This window comes from Hyperolius riggenbachi, chromosome 1 (assembly GCF_040937935.1).
Source record: "Hyperolius riggenbachi isolate aHypRig1 chromosome 1, aHypRig1.pri, whole genome shotgun sequence".
Classification (NCBI taxonomy): domain Eukaryota; kingdom Metazoa; phylum Chordata; class Amphibia; order Anura; family Hyperoliidae; genus Hyperolius; species Hyperolius riggenbachi.
The window spans coordinates 469,314,890-469,333,806 of NC_090646.1; positions in this window are offsets into that span (position 1 = coordinate 469,314,890).

The window sequence follows — 18,917 nt, forward strand, 5'->3', positions numbered from 1 at the left end:
TTAACAATATTTCAGGGTGGGGTTTTTCTTTTCATGCACATTTAAAACACAGTTTTGCTCGGAGATTCCTAAGCTACGTACACACATGCGACAATGATCGTTCGTTATGAACGACGAACAAACTTTTAATTGAAGAAAGAACGACCTAAGTAAAGTTAGTTTTAAAAGGTGTGTAACGATCTGATCGTTAAAACGAACGTTACATCACATAAAGCAACTATTGCGCTTGCGCATAAAAATGAAAAGTTCCATGGAGAAAAAGTGAAATGCGCATGTCAAGCCTAGTACGAACGACCGTTTCCAACGATGTACAACTTTTGCAAACGATCGTCGTTGGGAAAAATGTGCCCAGCTAGATCATTTGTTTTGAACGATCTAGCTCGTCCGTCGTTAGACTTAATGGTCGTTGGCTGCTTTTTTTCAAACGATCGTCGTTTAAAACGATCGTTTCAAACGACTATAGTCGCATGTGTGTACGCACCTTAAGGGTCCTTTCACATATTGCAGGCTGAGTTGCAATTATGGAAAATCTAGCATCTCATTTATTTATTATTATTATTTATTATTTAGTATTTATATAGCGCCGACATATTACGCAGCGCTGTACAGTGTGTATATATATATATATATATATATATATATATATATATATATATATAGTCTAGGGCCAATTTTTTTCGGGGGAGCCAATTAACTTATCTGTATGTTTTTGGAATGTGGGAGGAAACCGGAGTGCCCGGAGGAAACCCACGCAGACACGGAGAGAACATACAAACTCTTTGCAGATAGTGCCCTGGCTGGGATTCGAACCAGGGACCCAGCGCTGCAAGGCGAGAGAGCTAACCACTACGCCACCGTGCTGCCCACAAATCCATTCAGCTGCTTTGGTTATGATTTGATGAGAGTGGTAAATCCTAACTGGTAGTACAGCCCAGGTTTGCTGTATGACTTCTGATATACTCCAAGATGCCAGAAAATCTGTGAAGATACTCGGTGTTAGTAATGAGGCTCCATGTCCTTCCCTGTTTTTGTTTGTTTTTACTTTGACAGTCTGTATTCCAAACTGTTGCCAAGGGTATAAATTGTCATTTAAGGTATTTCATAGTTGGCTGCAAACTGAAATGGAAAAATGTGTAAAAGGAACATAAAGTGAGAGATATATGGAGGCTTACATTTTTTTATTTAATTATAAACTAGTCTATTTAAGCCCGTTTAAAAACGGGCTCTAGGTAGTGATATTACCCCGCCGCCAGTCAGTGCGCGTCCACCTGCTGCGAGCACTCACCCGCCCTGCTCCCTGGCCCGACGTCCCGTCCCAACGGATGTCTGTACTGTGTACATGCGCAGTACAAAAATGCCACGGATGACAGACAGGGAAAGTGGATGACGCAGGGACAGTTAGGTTTTATTGTATAGGATACCAATTGCCTGTCAGTCCTCCCGATCCCATGCCTCTAATGCTTTTAGGATAGGTAGTGCGTTGCACTGTGTGGCGTAATGTGGCTTGCTACAGTGCAGTGCACCACCTATGCAACGTTCACAGTGTGGTATAATGGCATGCAGCATTGTAACACATCGCAAAATGCATCCGTAACAGTGAGTCATACCTTTCATTAACTGTATGCTTCACTGTATGTAATACAAAGCACGGATAATTGTATGAGGCATTAAAGGATTATTGTATGAGGCAAAGGGGAAAAAGAGGCTTCTAATGGTCCCCCACAGACGTCCTGTACCCGTCCAGCCATTCAACGATGCTTCGGTCTCCGCCGCTGGTTCACTTCCGAAATTTGCCACTGCATCTGCACGGCCTTCTCACTCCTGCTGATGTCACGGGAGCGTACCTGCACAGGCTCAGTACACTCCCAGGGAGGTCAGTGGGAGTGAAGAGAAGGCCGGGTAGGTGCAGTGGTTTTCCGACTTTAAAGTCGCAAATTACGGCAGTAACCGCCGCCGGGGACCGGAGCATCGGCGACTGGCTGCACGGTCACAGGACGTCTGCGGAGAACCATTAGAAGCCCTGGGTAAGTTGACTAATGTCAGAATGATCAGCAGGAATGCCAGGCAACTTGTATTGTTTAAAAGGAAATAAATATTGTAGCCTCCATATCCCTCTCACTTCAGGTCTCCTTCGATAAGATCAGCTGACCAGAATCCTTGTACAGCACCAATCAATGTTTATGGTAGCTTTATAATGAAAATGGATTTTGCCTTTACACTGTGCCATCCTATGGAAGCATATAAGCTTGTGTGTAAAGAATGGAGAGAAGGAAATGCATCCCTCTCAGGACTGGCCTGTGTTCTTCACAGGGAACTTTTCACAAGGTGACAATGAATGCATTATCAATATTATAGTGTTGTTGGTTAATGACCACAAACATTCCTGATGTAGGAAGAATGTGGGGAGCAAGAGACACAGAGCAGCATGTGTGGACTTGATAGTGATTTATGTGGAGACTATGGGGACTTGGCTGTAAATGAATGAGTCAACAGGGAGAGAAATAAATTGGCATGTGGCAATAGAGGTATATATAGAAACAAATAAGGCAAAGGCATCACTAGGCTCCATACACAAGCACTGCAGCTGCGTGTGGGGATGGGTCTCTGCTGCAGCACAGCTGATGAGAGGAGGCCCTTTAGTTGCCTTTGTTAGCTAAGATTTTATGAAGCAGCCACACAAAAGACCATGTTTGTCTGTTATCTTTGTGTGCATACATTAGCTGGGGGAAACTACTCTGCTAGTAAACTGGCCCATTCTAGAATAATGGTAGAAAATGAGACTGGCTGAAGAGGAAATTTCAGCACCTATAAGGAGTTTCTGTGCTCTGATAAAAACTTTGTAATATTCTCTATCTGCAGTACGTAGAATAAATCATTTACGCTTTAAAAAGATTTGAAACAATTTTCCTCAGTCCATTAAATGAGGAAGATTGTGCGGTATGAGTGGCTGCTGCAGCCATACATTCCCTTATCACATGCTGCATTTGTGACTCCCAGGCTTCCTATGCAAATTCCCATATAACGGTAAATGTGCAGAGGCTGAGGGGGAGTACAAATGAATTACATGGCTGTTGTGTCCGTTTATCAGCTGTGTCTGCATTGGTCGAATCGGTATCTCCTGATTTGAAATTAGCCCTTGCAAGTTTGCAATTTCTGTTTCCTGGAAATCTGCAAAGGACTAGGAGGCAAATCTTGTGCAAATACCTCCAGCTTCCATGCAAACTGTATGTAGTTCTTATTAGGCCAATCAGATTCACTTCCTGCTGAATCTGATTGGATGAAATTTGCATCCGAGACAGAATTATTTGCATCCCATTAACATCTCTCCTACTGAGAGCTGCTAAAAGTGAAAACATTTGAGTTCTATAATTTCTTTAGAGACTAGTAAAGCTATCTGAGACGATAGTTACAGGACAACTGAAGTGAGAGGTATATGGAGCCTGCCATATTTATTTCCTCACATCAGAAACAAGGATGCAACTAATCTTGTCACCTACACTCGAGGCCCCTACACTCGTGACTGCTGCAACTTAGGCACTTTATATTGACCTGAGGAAGTGGGCCCGTACCAATGAAACGCATTGTCTTATCTGCATAAATAAATATATTCACCTCATGTGGTTTGTTCCTTGAAGGAGGTAAGACCAAACTACTCCTATTTTATCTCTGTATTTTAGACTAAAAGTATTTTAGGGCGCCTCATGCAGTTTCACTCAGTATTAGTCTAACCCTTTAGGATATAGTATTTCAAACGTTGTGTCTCAATAAAGTGAGGAGAGCGACCAGCCAGCACCTGCACAACAGCCCTGGGTTACCGAGTGGGAATGGTCAATTTCCTGTAGGCTCTGCCAGTGGTTGCAAGAATGCAACCCACCCTTGTGAGTACAACTTACTACTATACAGTCCTCAGTTCCATGTGTTATACAGAGTGATACAATTCATATTTAGTTAATGTTTAATGGTGAAATGAAGCGGAAAAATGCAGGAAAATGGTCCCCGTTGGGCGACATCGTTTGAGCGTGTCCACAGGCCATTACTGAATGTTAGCTGCTCAGTCCAACTGCTAAACTATTGTGCAAATGGGGAGGGAGAATGGATGGGATCTTTGAATAGATGCTTTTACAGGCAGTGCTTTTGTAATAGGATAAAAGTAATGCTGAGAATCCCCCATAAGGAGATAGATTAGTCCAAAACCATATGTAACTGTCAGATTTTGATAACCTAGAGTAAAGCTGCATACACACAAGAAAAAAAATCATTGCAGTCCTTGACCCATCAGTTTTAAATCTACTGTCTGGTCCATCAGAAGGCAGGGCTGTGTGCATATTGTGAACCTGAGGGTAAAGCCGGGTACACACATTCAAATTTTGGCTTACCATGTGGTATGAGAGCTAACCTACACAATCTGTTCATAGTATTTAACCACTTAAGGACCACACTGTTACCCCCCCCCCCCCCCCAAAAAAAGACCAGGCCATATTTGTCTAAATGGGCCACTGCAGCTTTAAGGGCCTCGTTGCAGGGCCGTCCAACTCAGCACACAAGTCAACTCGCACACGTGTGATTTCCTACTAGCCCCATTGAAGGCCATTCATGGCAACTGGCGTGGAGTGGTCCTGGGCTACCGCTGCGTTCACGCCAATTGGTGTGGAGCGGTCGGCAAGAGGTTAAACTCTGTTGGCCCACATACTATATGGAGGTGGTAAAATTGGCCAGGTATTGGCCAATGAAAAATTGGATGTGTGTATGCACCCTTATACACATGCTAGACTGAGTATCACGCTGATACGTGATGAGGTAACGTACAAGTGTATACACAAACAGTAGTACGTAAAGTGTAGTCAGGATCAGGCCGTAGTCGTACACAAAGTCAGAGGTATCGAGGTAGAGAGTAGCAAGGCAATATCGTAGTCAATAAACAGGCAGGGTCATACACATAAGTCAGATGTCATCATGTCAGTCGTATTGTAAGGATCAGGCAATAACGAAGTCAGGGACAGGACGAGTCGAACACGTGTATCAGATGGCAGTGTTACAGAAGGACAAGACAAGAGCGAGGTCAAGAGGCAGGTAAGAGGTCGGTACACAGATAAACATACAATAAGATGTTACTTCAAAATATTACGATAATATATAATATAATTACGAAAAGCAAGACTGACTAACTAGAGTACATATATATTGTGCATCTACACAATATATTAATGTAGCTCTCGAAACTCACTGACTAGGCCAAGAACCAGCGAACTGATTAGTATCAAGGCCAACTAGCAAGTGAATACTCTGTCCTTAAATACCCAGGAGGCAGAGCACAAGCCAAGCCCCCAGGAATGACAGCACCGCCTGCAAAAAGGTGTCAGCTGATGACATCACCGCTGACACCACATCAGACACGCCTCTTCATCCTATAAAGACAGCTCTGAGCTGCGCGCGTCCTGCTAGAAACAACACTCCGACCCACATCTATAGGGGATGCCATCATTCTGATTCACGTCTACAGGGAAGCGGGGATGCCTTTGATCAAAGAGGAAGAGGAAGCTTCCTCCAGCTGCTCCAAACTATCAGAGCAGCTTGCAGAGACCACACCAGGAAAGTTTGTTACATTACCCCCCCCCCCCCCCTCCCCCTCGAGGGGTGGACTCCGGACACTCCCCACCTGGCTTACCAGGATGTTGACGATGGAATTTCTGAATTAATTCATTGGCATGAATTTGCTGTGCAGGAACCCAGCATCTTTCTTCAGGGCCATATCCCTTCCAATCCACCAAATACTGTAAATAACCACAAACTTTTCTAGAGTCTAGAATTCTCTCAATTTCATATTCGGGTTCACCATCCACCTCAACAGGAGGAGGAGGAGCCGAAGGTGAAATGTTGTTAGCAGCTGGTTTCAAAAGAGAGAGATAAAAAGAATAAATTGCCTTGATAGACTGGGGTAGTGTCACCCTATACACCACATCATTAATTTTCTCCTGAATGGGGTAGGGACCAATAAACCTAGGACCCAACTTCACATATGGTTGGCGCGGGACACCTTATTTCTGGCACAAGTGGCACAGGCTGCCACAAAAGCTTTGCAGTCCTTGTTAATAGAAGGCTACCACACATGACGGGACAGGAGATCAAAGGTTTTAATTTCCCTCAGGGTGCCCTGCCAATTTATAGTCATGAAATACCTGAAGTATCTAAGACGTAAGTGCAAGGGTACAAAATCAACTCCAGGAGGTTTCTCCGGAGGGCTATCTTGTTGGAAAGACTGTAGTGACTTTTTTATTACATTCTTTTCACTGGAGTTCCTCTTTAACAAAAGTATGTGTTTATCAATTGTAGCAGAGTGAAATGTCTGTAAGCACTCATGCCCAGGCAGCAATGTTGCCCTAGCAATCAAGCCCTGAAAGCTAAAGGCAACAGCCACTGTGTATGTGTAGTACACACATTTACACACAAAAAATACACTGCTACTTGTCTTGGGCAACAGCAGCTGTGTATTTGTACACAAATTTACACAAAGCAATGTACTGCTGGTTGTCTTGGGCACAGTGGCGTAGCTAAGGAGCTATGGGCCCCGGTGCAAGTTTTACATGGGCCCCCCCAAGCACTCTATACATAACAATTGATACGGCGCAACAAAACCTGCCAAGGATTTCCACAGTGTCAGAGGTGCAAGTAGGGGATGGGAAGCAGGTTGTTAATGATTGCTACTATTTTAAGCATCTATAGAAGTGATTATTATCAACACAGGGCCAATAAAGAGCGAATATTTTGCTTGAAGGAGGGCCCCTCGGGGCCCCTATGGCCCAAGGGCCCCGATGCGGTCGCTACCTCTGCAACCCCTATTGCTACGCTACGCCCCTGCTTGGGCAACAGCTGCTGTGTATGTGTACACACATTTACATAAAGCGATGTACTGCTAGTTGTCTTGGGCAACAACAGCTTTGTATTTGTACACACATTTACACAGAGCAATGTACTGCTAGTTGTCTTAGGCAACAGCTGCTGTGTATTTGTACACACATTTACACAGAGCAATGTACTTACTGCTGGTTGTCTTGGGCAACAGCAGCTGTGTATGTGTACACACATTTACACAGCAATGTGCTGCTAGTTGTCTTGGGCAACAGCTGCTGTGTATGTTTACACACACCTTTACCCAAAGCAATGTACTGCTAGTTATCTTGGGCAACCGCAGCTGTGTATTTGTACACACATTTACACAGAGCAAAGTACTGCTAGTTGTCTTGGGCAACAGCTGCTGTGTATTTGTACACACACCTTTACACAGCAATGTATTGCTAGTTGTCTTGGGCAACAGCAGCTGTGTATTTGTACACACATTTACACATAGCAATGTACTGCTAGTTTTCTTGAAAATAGGTAAACAATTTCACAGGACTTATCGCAGGCTCAGGGAAACAAGGATTGTTTTGATGAGATAACATCAGGCCCGTTTCTAGGGTCGTGTGGGGCGTGCCGCCGCCCGGGGCGCTGTTGGGAGGGGGGCACTGTAAGGGAGGGGGGAGCCAGAGCCGCGGGGAGGGCAGCCCGACCTCTCTCTCCCGGGCGCCCTCCGTGCTCCCCCCTCAGATGCATAGTCAGTGAGCAGGCAGGAAGCGCTGTTTACAACTCACCTCCCTGGCTCCAACCGCCGCTCTCTCGCCGCCGGTCTCCTCTCTCTGTATACATGCTGATACACACGCTGCTTCCTGTTTAGCCGGAAGCAGCATGTGTATCAGCGTGTAGGCAGAGAGGAAAAGACCGGCGGCGAGAGAGCGGCGCTTGGAGCCAGGCAGGTGAGTTGTAAACCGCGCTTCCTGCCTGCTCACTGACTATGCATCTGAGGGGGGAGCACGGAGGGCGCCCGGGAGAGGGAGGGAGAGGTCGGGCTGCCCTCCCCGCGGCTCCGGCTCCCCCCTTCATTATAGGGGACAGCTACCTATCTAACCTATACTGGGGGGCACCTACCTTATCTAACCTACACTGGGGGGCAGCTACCTAATCTAACCTACACTGGGGGGCAGCTACCTAATCTAACCTACACTGGGGGGCAGCTACCTATCTAACCTACACTGGGGGGCAGCTACCTATCTAACCTACATTGGGGGGCAGCTACCTATCTAATCTATACTGGAGGGCAGCTACCTAATCTAACTTACGCTGGGGGGCAGCTACCTATCTAACCTATACTGGGGTGCACCTACCTAACCTATACTGGAGGGCTCCTACCTAATCTATACTGGGGGGGGGGGGGGGCAGCTACCTAATCTAACCTAACCTATACTGGGGGGCACCTGTCTAATCTAGCCTATACTAGGGGGCAGCTACCTAATCTAACCTATACTGGGGGGCACCTACCTATCTAACCTATACTGAGGGGCACCTACCTATCTAACCTATACTGGGGGGGCAGTTACCTATCTAACCTATACTGGGGGGGAGGCAGCTACCTATCTAATCTATACTGGGGGCACTTATCTAACCTGTATTGGGGGCACCTACCTAGCTAGCCTATACAGGTGGCAACTATACTGGCTACCTATATTGCAGGCACCTACCTAAATAACCTATACTGGGGGCACCTACCTATCTAACCTATGTTGGGGGCAACTATTCTGGCTACCTATATTAGAGGCACCCACCTAGCTAACCTGTACTGGGGTACCTACCTATCTAACTTATCCCGGGGGCGCCTGCCTATCTAACCTATACTGGGGGCAACTATATTGGCTACCTATGCTGGAGGCACCTACCTGGCTAACCTATAGCGGGGGCAACAATACTGGCTCACCTATGCCTGGCTACCTATACTGGGGTACCCATTCTTGGCTACCTATACTGGGGGGGACCTATACTAAGTGCAACTAGACCTGGCTAACCTATACTGCGGGCACCCATACCTTGCGCGGGGGGGGGGGGGGGGGGGGTGTGCAATTTTTACATCCTCGCCCTGGGTGCATTTCAGCCTAGAAACTGCACTGGATAACATTCAGAGTTGAATCAGTGCATTGCTCTCACTTGTTTTATCCATAACCATAACCTATACAAGAAGAATTTGTAGCATGATATCACTGTATCTCATTTATTGTCTATATTTTAAATGTTGTGCATTAACTATATACTGCCCTTTTCTGTCTGTCTATGTAAAGGGTTTTCTTTAATATGACACACACACACACACACGCGCGCGCGCTAAAGCTGGCTCACCAAGCAAAGACTATAACTGATGACTTTCCTTTACAGATCATAATATCAATTGCATTAGATTATTACATGGTTAATGTAACACATCTATTTTAGATGCGTTTTTTTATTGTCAAGCGAACGCTATTAATATACATGAAGCCATTTGCATTTTATGGACCATGTGTGACTAGGTACCTGGCAGACTCCATTAAACCCCAGTGACCACATTAAACAATTCCGTAATGGTCACGTGCAGAAAGAACTCATTTGTAAATGCCTCTTCCAAATGGCCAAGATATTCCCTTGGAGAATTTTGTATGGTTTGTTAAAGGACCACTATGCAAAAAGTTGACATTCTGCATTTTATATACTTAACATCTGAGAGCTCCTCGTTTGCCAGCAGGGATGCTGCTAGAGATGGAATCCCCCTCTGTGCCTGGGATGGAAAATCACTGTAACTGATCACCTGTTTAGTGTAACAGTAGCTCTGCCTACGGGTACTACCAATGTTATCGCACTCAAAGCCAACAATATTGATTGCATCAACTATAAATTGACTTCAAGGGCTTATCACACCCCTGCCCTTTTATTCTTATGTGTATTTAAAATGTGTTTTACATGCACATATCATTGAAAACAATTTGTTGTTCACATGCTTTAGATGTAGTTAGCTGCAAAAGAAAGTATGCCTTATGGCCCTTTCACACTGGTGCGATGTGTGTGGCATTTTACCGCAGCCTACCATTAGGCTGCGTCAGGGCCGGGTCGAGGCAGAGGCGAGAGAGGCTCCAGCTATCATTTCCCTATTGTGTTTGAAGCAGAGAGAAATAAGAAAAGGTCATACATGGCTGTGACTGCAAGCCAGATAACTAGAGATTAAGGTGTTGGCGGGGTTGGGGGCCCTAGGGTGCATCTTAGTCTAATAGCAATCAGTGTGTGACGGCTGGTGTGGAAGGGATAGAGGGGCGCACTTTGATGTCTCAGCTTTGGGTGCTGGAGGACCTTGTCCCGGCTCTGGTCTGCATTAAATGAGTCTATAGCAGCGTTCTTCAACCGGGGTTCCGTGAGGATCCCTCAGGGGTTCCGCAGCATTTTGCCTCTTCTGTGGGACAAATTGGTCCCACTTTCCCCTTCCATGGGACAAATTAGTCCCACTAGTCCGCTGATGTGGCTGGCGGATTGATTCATCCGCGGCGCATCAATCTGCTAAGCAAGCATTGAAGGGTGCGAAAACCGCCCAATGAGAAAGCAGAGTCTGCTCTCTCATTGGGCGTTTTTTGCGCCCTTCAATGTTGCGTGAGAGAGAGCGAGCATGGCTGACGCAGGGACATCGCGTGGACTGGAGGCAGCGAGCATGCAAAGGTGACGGTTGAGATCGAGGATGAAGAAATGACAGAGGCAGCTGGTGGTGAGTATGTTCTTTATGTTTATGCCGGCGGGGGAGCTTGTCAGCATGCAGGGGGGTGATAGATGGCCACCGGAGTCCCATGCAGCCGCACGGAGACTGGGGGCAACTTTACTGGGGTTACCTATGCCTACCTATACCTATTCTGGAGGCCCCTATTCCTGCCTACTCAGGGAACACCTATGCCTAGTTACCTATACTGGAGGCTCCCTATTTCTGCTTACCTACCCAGGGAGCACCTATGCCTAGTTACCTATACTGGAGGCCCCTATTCCTGCTTGCCTACCCAGGGAACACCTATGCCTAGTTACTTATACTGGAGGCCCCTATTCCTCCTTACCTATACTGGGAGCACCTATGCCTAGTTACCTATACTGGAGGCCCCTATTTCTGCTTACCTATACTGGGAGCACCTATGCCTAATTACCTATACTGGGGGCCCTTATTCCTGCTTACCTATACTGGGAAACCCTATGCCAAATTATACTGGAGGCCCCTATCCCTGCCTATACTGGGAACACCTATGTCTAGTTACCTATATTGGGGGCCCTTATTTCTGCCTACCTATACTGGGTAGTATCAATAACACCAATGATTTTTTTTTATGTGGGATGAATGCACTGCATATATGCCTAGTACTGCATTTCATGTGGGGTAATTGCTGAATTTCATGTGTGTGCTAAAGTAGTTGAATGGTGCAATTTATATGTGCAGTGATTGCCACATTGTATACGGGGAGATGATTAACCACTTGCCGACCGCCCACAGCCGATGGGCGGCGGCAAAGTGGACGCCGAAAGGACCACAATACGCCCAAGGGCGTTGCGTCCTTTCGGCATGATGCGCGCTTCCCCCGGCAACTGGCTCCGCCCACTCGCGACGACAACCCGCCGGCCGTTCGGAAGCGCCGGTGGGTTGTTAACCCCGCGATCGCCGCTACAAAGTTTATGATACACTTTGTAATGTATACAAAGTGTATTATACAGGCTGCCTCCTGCCCTGGTGGTCCCAGTGTCCGAGGGACCACCAGGGCAGGCTGCAGCCACCCTAGTCTGCACCCAAACACACTGATCTGCCCCCGCCCCTGATCACCCACAGCACCCCTCAGACCCCCCCTGCCCACCCCCCAGACCACTGTTTGCACCCAATCACCCCCCTAATCACCCATCAATCACTCCCTGTCACTATCTGTCAACGCAATTTTTTTTAAATTCCCTAAACTGCCCCCTGGGGACTCCTGATCACCCCCCACCCCTCAGATTCTCCCCAGACCCCCCCCCCCCTGTGTACTGTATGCATCTATCCCCCCTGATCACCTGTCAATCACCTGTCAATCACCCATCAATCACCCCCTGTCACTGCCACCCAACAATCAGCCCCTAACCTGCCCCTTGCGGGCAATCTGATCACCCACCCACACCATCAGATCGCCCGCAAACCTGCCGTCAGATCACCTCCCAAGTGCATTGTTTACATCTGTTCTCTCCTCTAAACACCCACTAATTACCCATCAATCACCCCCTATCACCACCTGTCACTGTTACCTATCAGATCTGCCCCTTGTGGGCACCCAAGCACCCGCCCACACGCTCAGATTGCTCTAAGACCCCCCCTTATCAATTCGCCAGTGCATTATTTACATCTGTTCTTCCCTGTAATAACCCACTGATCACCTGTCAATCACCTGTCAATCACCCATCAATCACCCCCTGCCACTCCCTGTCACTGCCACCCATCAATCAGCCCCTAACCTGCCCCTTGCGGGTAGTGTTGGGCGAACAGTGTTCGCCACTGTTCGGATTCTGCAGAACATCACCCTGTTCGGGTGATGTTCGGGTTCGGCCGAACACCTGATGGTGTTCGGCCAAACTGTTCGGCCATATGGCCGAACTAAGAGCGCATGGCCGAACGTTACCCGAACGTTCGGCTAGCGCTGTGATTGGCCGAACGGGTCACGTGTAGTGTTGGGCGAACATCTAGATGTTCGGGTTCGGGCCGAACATGGCCGAACTCCGAACATAATGGAAGTCAATGGGGACCCGAACTTTCGTGCTTTGTAAAGCCTCCTTACATGCTACATACCCCAAATTTACAGGGTATGTGCACCTTGGGAGTGGGTACAAGAGGAAAAAATTTTTTAGCAAAAAGAGCTTATAGTTTTTGAGAAAATCGATTTTAAAGTTTCAAAGGGAAAACTGTCTTTTATATGCGGGAAATGTCTGTTTTCTTTGCACAGGTAACATGCTTTTTGTCGGCATGCAGTCATAAATGTAATACATATAAGAGGTTCCAGGAAAAGGGACCGGTAACGCTAACCCAGCAGCAGCACACGTGATGGAACAAGAGGAGGGTGGCGCAGGAGGAGAAGGCCACGCTTTGAGACACAACAACCCAGGCCTTGCATGAGGACAAGAAGCGTGCGGATAGCAATTTGCATTTTGTCGCCATGCAGTCATAAATGTAATACAGATGAGAGGTTCAATAAACAGGGACCGGAAACGCTAACCCATCACAGATGTTCATTGTTCATGTTACTTGGTTGGGGTCCGGGACTGTTGCGTAGTCGTTTCCAATCCAGGATTGATTCATTTTAATTTGAGTCAGACGGTCTGCATTTTCTGTGGAGAGGCGGATACGCCGCCGATCTGTGACGATGCCTCCGGCAGCACTGAAACAGCGTTCCGACATAACGCTGGCTGCCGGGCAAGCCAGCACCTCTATTGCGTACATTGCCAGTTTGTGCCAGGTGTCTAGCTTCGATACCCAATAGTTGAAGGGTGCAGATGGATTGTTCAACACAGCTACGCCATCTGACATGTAGTCCTTGACCATCTTCTCCAGGCGATCGGTGTTGGAGGTGGATCTGCACGCTTGCTGTTCTGTGTGCTGCTGCATGGGTGTCAGAAAATTTTCCCACTCCAAGGACACTGCCGATACCATTCCCTTTTGGGCACTAGCTGCGGCTTGTGTTGTTTGCTGCCCTCCTGGTCGTCCTGGGTTTGCGGAAGTCAGTCTGTCGGCGTACAACTGGCTAGAGGAGGGGGAGGATGTCAATCTCCTCTCTAAAGTCTCCACAAGGGCCTGCTGGTATTCTTCCATTTTGACCTGTCTGGCTCTTTCTTCAAGCAGTTTTGGAACATTGTGTTTGTACCGTGGATCCAGAAGGGTATAAACCCAGTAATTGGTGTTGTCCAGAATGCGCACAATGCGTGGGTCGCGTTCAATGCAGTCCTAGGCCGAAGAGGTCATAGCCTAGGGTCACAAAACCTGTTTATTGGGCAATTTCAATGGTGGCGAGTCTGACGTACATAAATCGCAGCAATGGCCGTTAGCAAAGTCTGAATCTCACGAAATGTCTCATGCAGGTAGAAGACATATTGTTAGACTTGGGCTCCAAAGATGGGTTCCCTACATCTCTGCAAACCAGAGTTACAGGGCTCCAAATTTGGTAAAATCCCCCATAGGCTTTCATTGGGCCTCCTATTTACAGTTCCAAAATCTCACATCTTTTCAAAGGGCAATTACTCAGCAGTGGCAAATTTTCTAGCATTGTAGGGACCCTTAGGGGGAACATGACTGGTGAGTTTCGGGCCCCTAGGCCGAAGAGGTCATAGCCTAGGGTCACAAAAACCTGTTTATTGGGGCTATTTCAATGGTAGTGATGGTGACGTACATAAATCGCAGCAATGGCCGTTAGCAAAGTCTGAATCTCACGAAATGTCTCATGCAGGTAGAAGACATATTGTTAGACTTGGATTCCAAAGATGGGGTCCCTACATCTCTGCAAACCAGAGTTACAGGGGTCCAAAATTGGTAAAATCCCCCATAGGATTTCATTGGCTCCCTATTTCACTTTCCAAAATCTCACATCTTTTCAAAGGGCAATGGCTCAGCAGTACCAAATTTTCTAGCATTGTAGGGACCCTTAGGGGAAACATGACTGGTGAGTTTCGGGCCCCTAGGCCGAAGAGGTCATAGCCTAGGGTCACAAAAACCTGTTTATTGGGGCTATTTCAATGGTAGTGATGGTGACGTACATAAATCGCAGCAATGGCCGTTAGCAAAGTCTGAATCTCACGAAATGTCTCATGCAGGTAGAAGACATATTGTTAGACTTGGATTCCAAAGATGGGGTCCCTACATCTCTGCAAACCAGAGTTACAGGGGTCCAAAATTGGTAAAATCCCCCATAGGATTTCATTGGCTCCCTATTTCACTTTCCAAAATCTCACATCTTTTCAAAGGGCAATGGCTCAGCAGTACCAAATTTTCTAGCATTGTAGGGACCCTTAGGGGGAACATGACTGGTGAGTTTCGGGCCCCTAGGCCGAAGAGGTCATAGCCTAGGGCAGGGGTCTCAAACTCAATTTACCCGGGGGCCGCAGGAGGCAAAGTCAGGATGAGGCTGGGCCGCATAAGGGAGTTCACGTGTCCCCGCCGCAAAACGAGGGCTGCAGAGCCCCCAAATTGCCCCGGGGGCAATCCGCCGGCATTTCCTGGAAGGGGCAGAGCTTTCAGCTTCAGCTCTGCCCCTCCTGACGTCAATCGCGGCGGATCGCCGCCTCTGCCCGCCCACTCTAAACATAAAAAAAAAAATTGGGAAAATAGGAAAAAATGCCAGGAATCTTCATACAGCCATATTACGGCTGTATAGCGATACCTGGCCAAAGCGCTGCGGCTGCGTATGGACCCCCTGGAAACCCCGTCAGGAAATGTATTGCTCTTTCTTTTGATACATGTAAAATTACACTACCGTTAGGCTTGCTACTAAAAGTGACATTTACCGCATTTAAAAGTATACTATTTTCCTTCGAAACTTTAAAATCGATTTTCTCAAAAACTATAAGGTCTTTTTGAAAAATTGTTTTTTCCTCTTATTCCTAATGATCTCCTTAACATATCCTGCAAATTTAGGGTTTCTAGCATTTAAGGTGGATTTGCTATTAACCATTAAAGTCGGCGGGTTTTTAAATGTGTATTTTTTTCCTTTGCAACTTTAAAATCGATTTTCTCAAAAACTATAAGGCCGATTTGAAAATTTTTTTTTTCCTCTTGTAGCCACTGGGGGCCCCTACAAGCTCTGGGGCCTTGGGGCCACAAAATATTGTATCGCGGGCCGCAAATGGCCCGCGGGCCGCGAGTTTGAGACCCCTGGCCTAGGGTCACAAAAACCTGTTTATTGGGGCTATTTCAATGGTAGTGATGGTGACGTACATAAATCGCAGCAATGGCCGTTAGCAAAGTCTGAATCTCACGAAATGTCTCATGCAGGTAGAAGACATATTGTTAGACTTGGATTCCAAAGATGGGGTCCCTACATCTCTGCAAACCAGAGTTACAGGGGTCCAAAATTGGTAAAATCCCCCATAGGATTTCATTGGCTCCCTATTTCACTTTCCAAAATCTCACATCTTTTCAAAGGGCAATGGCTCAGCAGTACCAAATTTTCTAGCATTGTAGGGACCCTTAGGGGGATCATGACTGGTGAGTTTTGCCACTGCTGAGCCATTGCCCTTTGAAATGGTGTGAGATTTTGGAACGGTAAATAGGAGGCCCAATGAAAGCCTATGGGGGATTTTACCAATTTTGGACCCCTGTAACTCTGGTTTGCAGAGATGTAGGGACCCCATCTTTGGAATCCAAGTCTAACAATATGTCTTCTACCTGCATGAGACATTTCGTGAGATTCAGACTTTGCTAACGGCCATTGCTGCGATTTATGTACGTCACCATCACTACCATTGAAATAGCCCCAATAAACAGGTTTTTGTGACCCTAGGCTATGACCTCTTCGGCCTAGGGGCCCGAAACTCACCAGTCATGTTCCTCCTAAGGGTCCCTACAATGCTAGAAAATTTGGTACTGCTGAGCCATTGCCCTTTGAAAAGATGTGAGATTTTGGAAAGTGAAATAGGGAGCCAATGAAATCCTATGGGGGATTTTACCAATTTTGGACCCCTGTAACTCTGGTTTGCAGAGATGTAGGGACCCCATCTTTGGAATCCAAGTCTAACAATATGTCTTCTACCTGCATGAGACATTTCGTAAGATTCAGACTTTGCTAACGGCCATTGCTGCGATTTATGTACGTCACCATCACTACCATTGAAATAGCCCCAATAAACAGGTTTTTGTGACCCTAGGCTATGACCTCTTCGGCCTAGGGGCCCGAAACTCACCAGTCATGTTCCCCCTAAGGGTCCCTACAATGCTAGAAAATTTGGTACTGCTGAGCCATTGCCCTTTGAAAAGATGTGAGATTTTGGAAAGTGAAATAGGGAGCCAATGAAATCCTATGGGGGATTTTACCAATTTTGGACCCCTGTAACTCTGGTTTGCAGAGATGTAGGGACCCCATCTTTGGAATCCAAGTCTAACAATATGTCTTCTACCTGCATGAGACATTTCGTGAGATTCAGACTTTGCTAACGGCCATTGCTGCGATTTATGTACGTCACCATCACTACCATTGAAATAGCCCCAATAAACAGGTTTTTGTGACCCTAGGCTATGACCTCTTCGGCCTAGGGGCCCGAAACTCACCAGTCATGTTCCCCCTAAGGGTCCCTACAATGCTAGAAAATTTGGTACTGCTGAGCCATTGCCCTTTGAAAAGATGTGAGATTTTGGAAAGTGAAATAGGGAGCCAATGAAATCCTATGGGGGATTTTACCAATTTTGGACCCCTGTAACTCTGGTTTGCAGAGATGTAGGGACCCCATCTTTGGAATCCAAGTCTAACAATATGTCTTCTACCTGCATGAGACATTTCGTGAGATTCAGACTTTGCTAACGGCCATTGCTGCGATTTATGTACGTCACCATCACTACCATTGAAATAGCCCCAATAAACAGGTTTTTGTGACCCTAGGCTATGACCTCTTCGGCCTAGGGGCCCGAAACTCACCAGTCATGTTCCCCCTAAGGGTCCCTACAATGCTAGAAAATTTGGTACTGCTGAGGCATTGCCCTTTGAAAAGATGTGAGATTTTGGAAAGTGAAATAGGGAGCCAATGAAATCCTATGGGGGATTTTACCAATTTTGGACCCCTGTAACTCTGGTTTGCAGAGATGTAGGGACCCCATCTTTGGAATCCAAGTCTAACAATATGTCTTCTACCTGCATGAGACATTTCGTGAGATTCAGACTTTGCTAACGGCCATTGCTGCGATTTATGTACGTCACCATCACTACCATTGAAATAGCCCCAATAAACAGGTTTTTGTGACCCTAGGCTATGACCTCTTCGGCCTAGGGGCCCGAAACTCACCAGTCATGTTCCCCCTAAGGGTCCCTACAATGCTAGAAAATTTGGTACTGCTGAGCCATTGCCCTTTGAAAAGATGTGAGATTTTGGAAAGTGAAATAGGGAGCCAATGAAATCCTATGGGGGATTTTACCAATTTTGGACCCCTGTAACTCTGGTTTGCAGAGATGTAGGGACCCCATCTTTGGAGCCCAAGTCTAACAATATGTCTTCTACCTGCATGAGACATTTCGTGAGATTCAGACGTTGCTAACGGCCATTGCTGCGATTTATGTACGTCAGACTCGCCACCATTGAAATTGCCCAATAAACAGGTTTCGTGACCCTAGGCTATGACCTCTTCGGCCTAGGACTGCATTGAACGCGACCCACGCATTGTGCGCATTCTGGACAACACCAATTACTGGGTTTATACCCTTCTGGATCCACGGTACAAACACAATGTTCCAAAACTGCTTGAAGAAAGAGCCAGACAGGTCAAAATGGAAGAATACCAGCAGGCCCTTGTGGAGACTTTAGAGAGGAGATTGACATCCTCCCCCTCCTCTAGCCAGTTGTACGCCGACAGACTGACTTCCGCAAACCCAGGACGACCAGGAGGGCAGCAAACAACACAAGCCGCAGCTAGTGCCCAAAAGGGAATGGTATCGGCAGTGTCCTTGGAGTGGGAAAATTTTCTGACACCCATGCAGCAGCACACAGAACAGCAAGCGTGCAGATCCACCTCCAACACCGATCGCCTGGAGAAGATGGTCAAGGACTACATGTCAGATGGCGTAGCTGTGTTGAACAATCCATCTGCACCCTTCAACTATTGGGTATCGAAGCTAGACACCTGGCACAAACTGGCAATGTACGCAATAGTGGTGCTGGCTTGCCCGGCAGCCAGCGTTATGTCGGAACGCTGTTTCAGTGCTGCCGGAGGCATCGTCACAGATCGGCGGCGTATCCGCCTCTCCACAGAAAATGCAGACCGTCTGACTCAAATTAAAATGAATCAATCCTGGATTGGAAACGACTACGCAACACTCCCGGACCCCAACCAAGTAACATGAACAATGAAC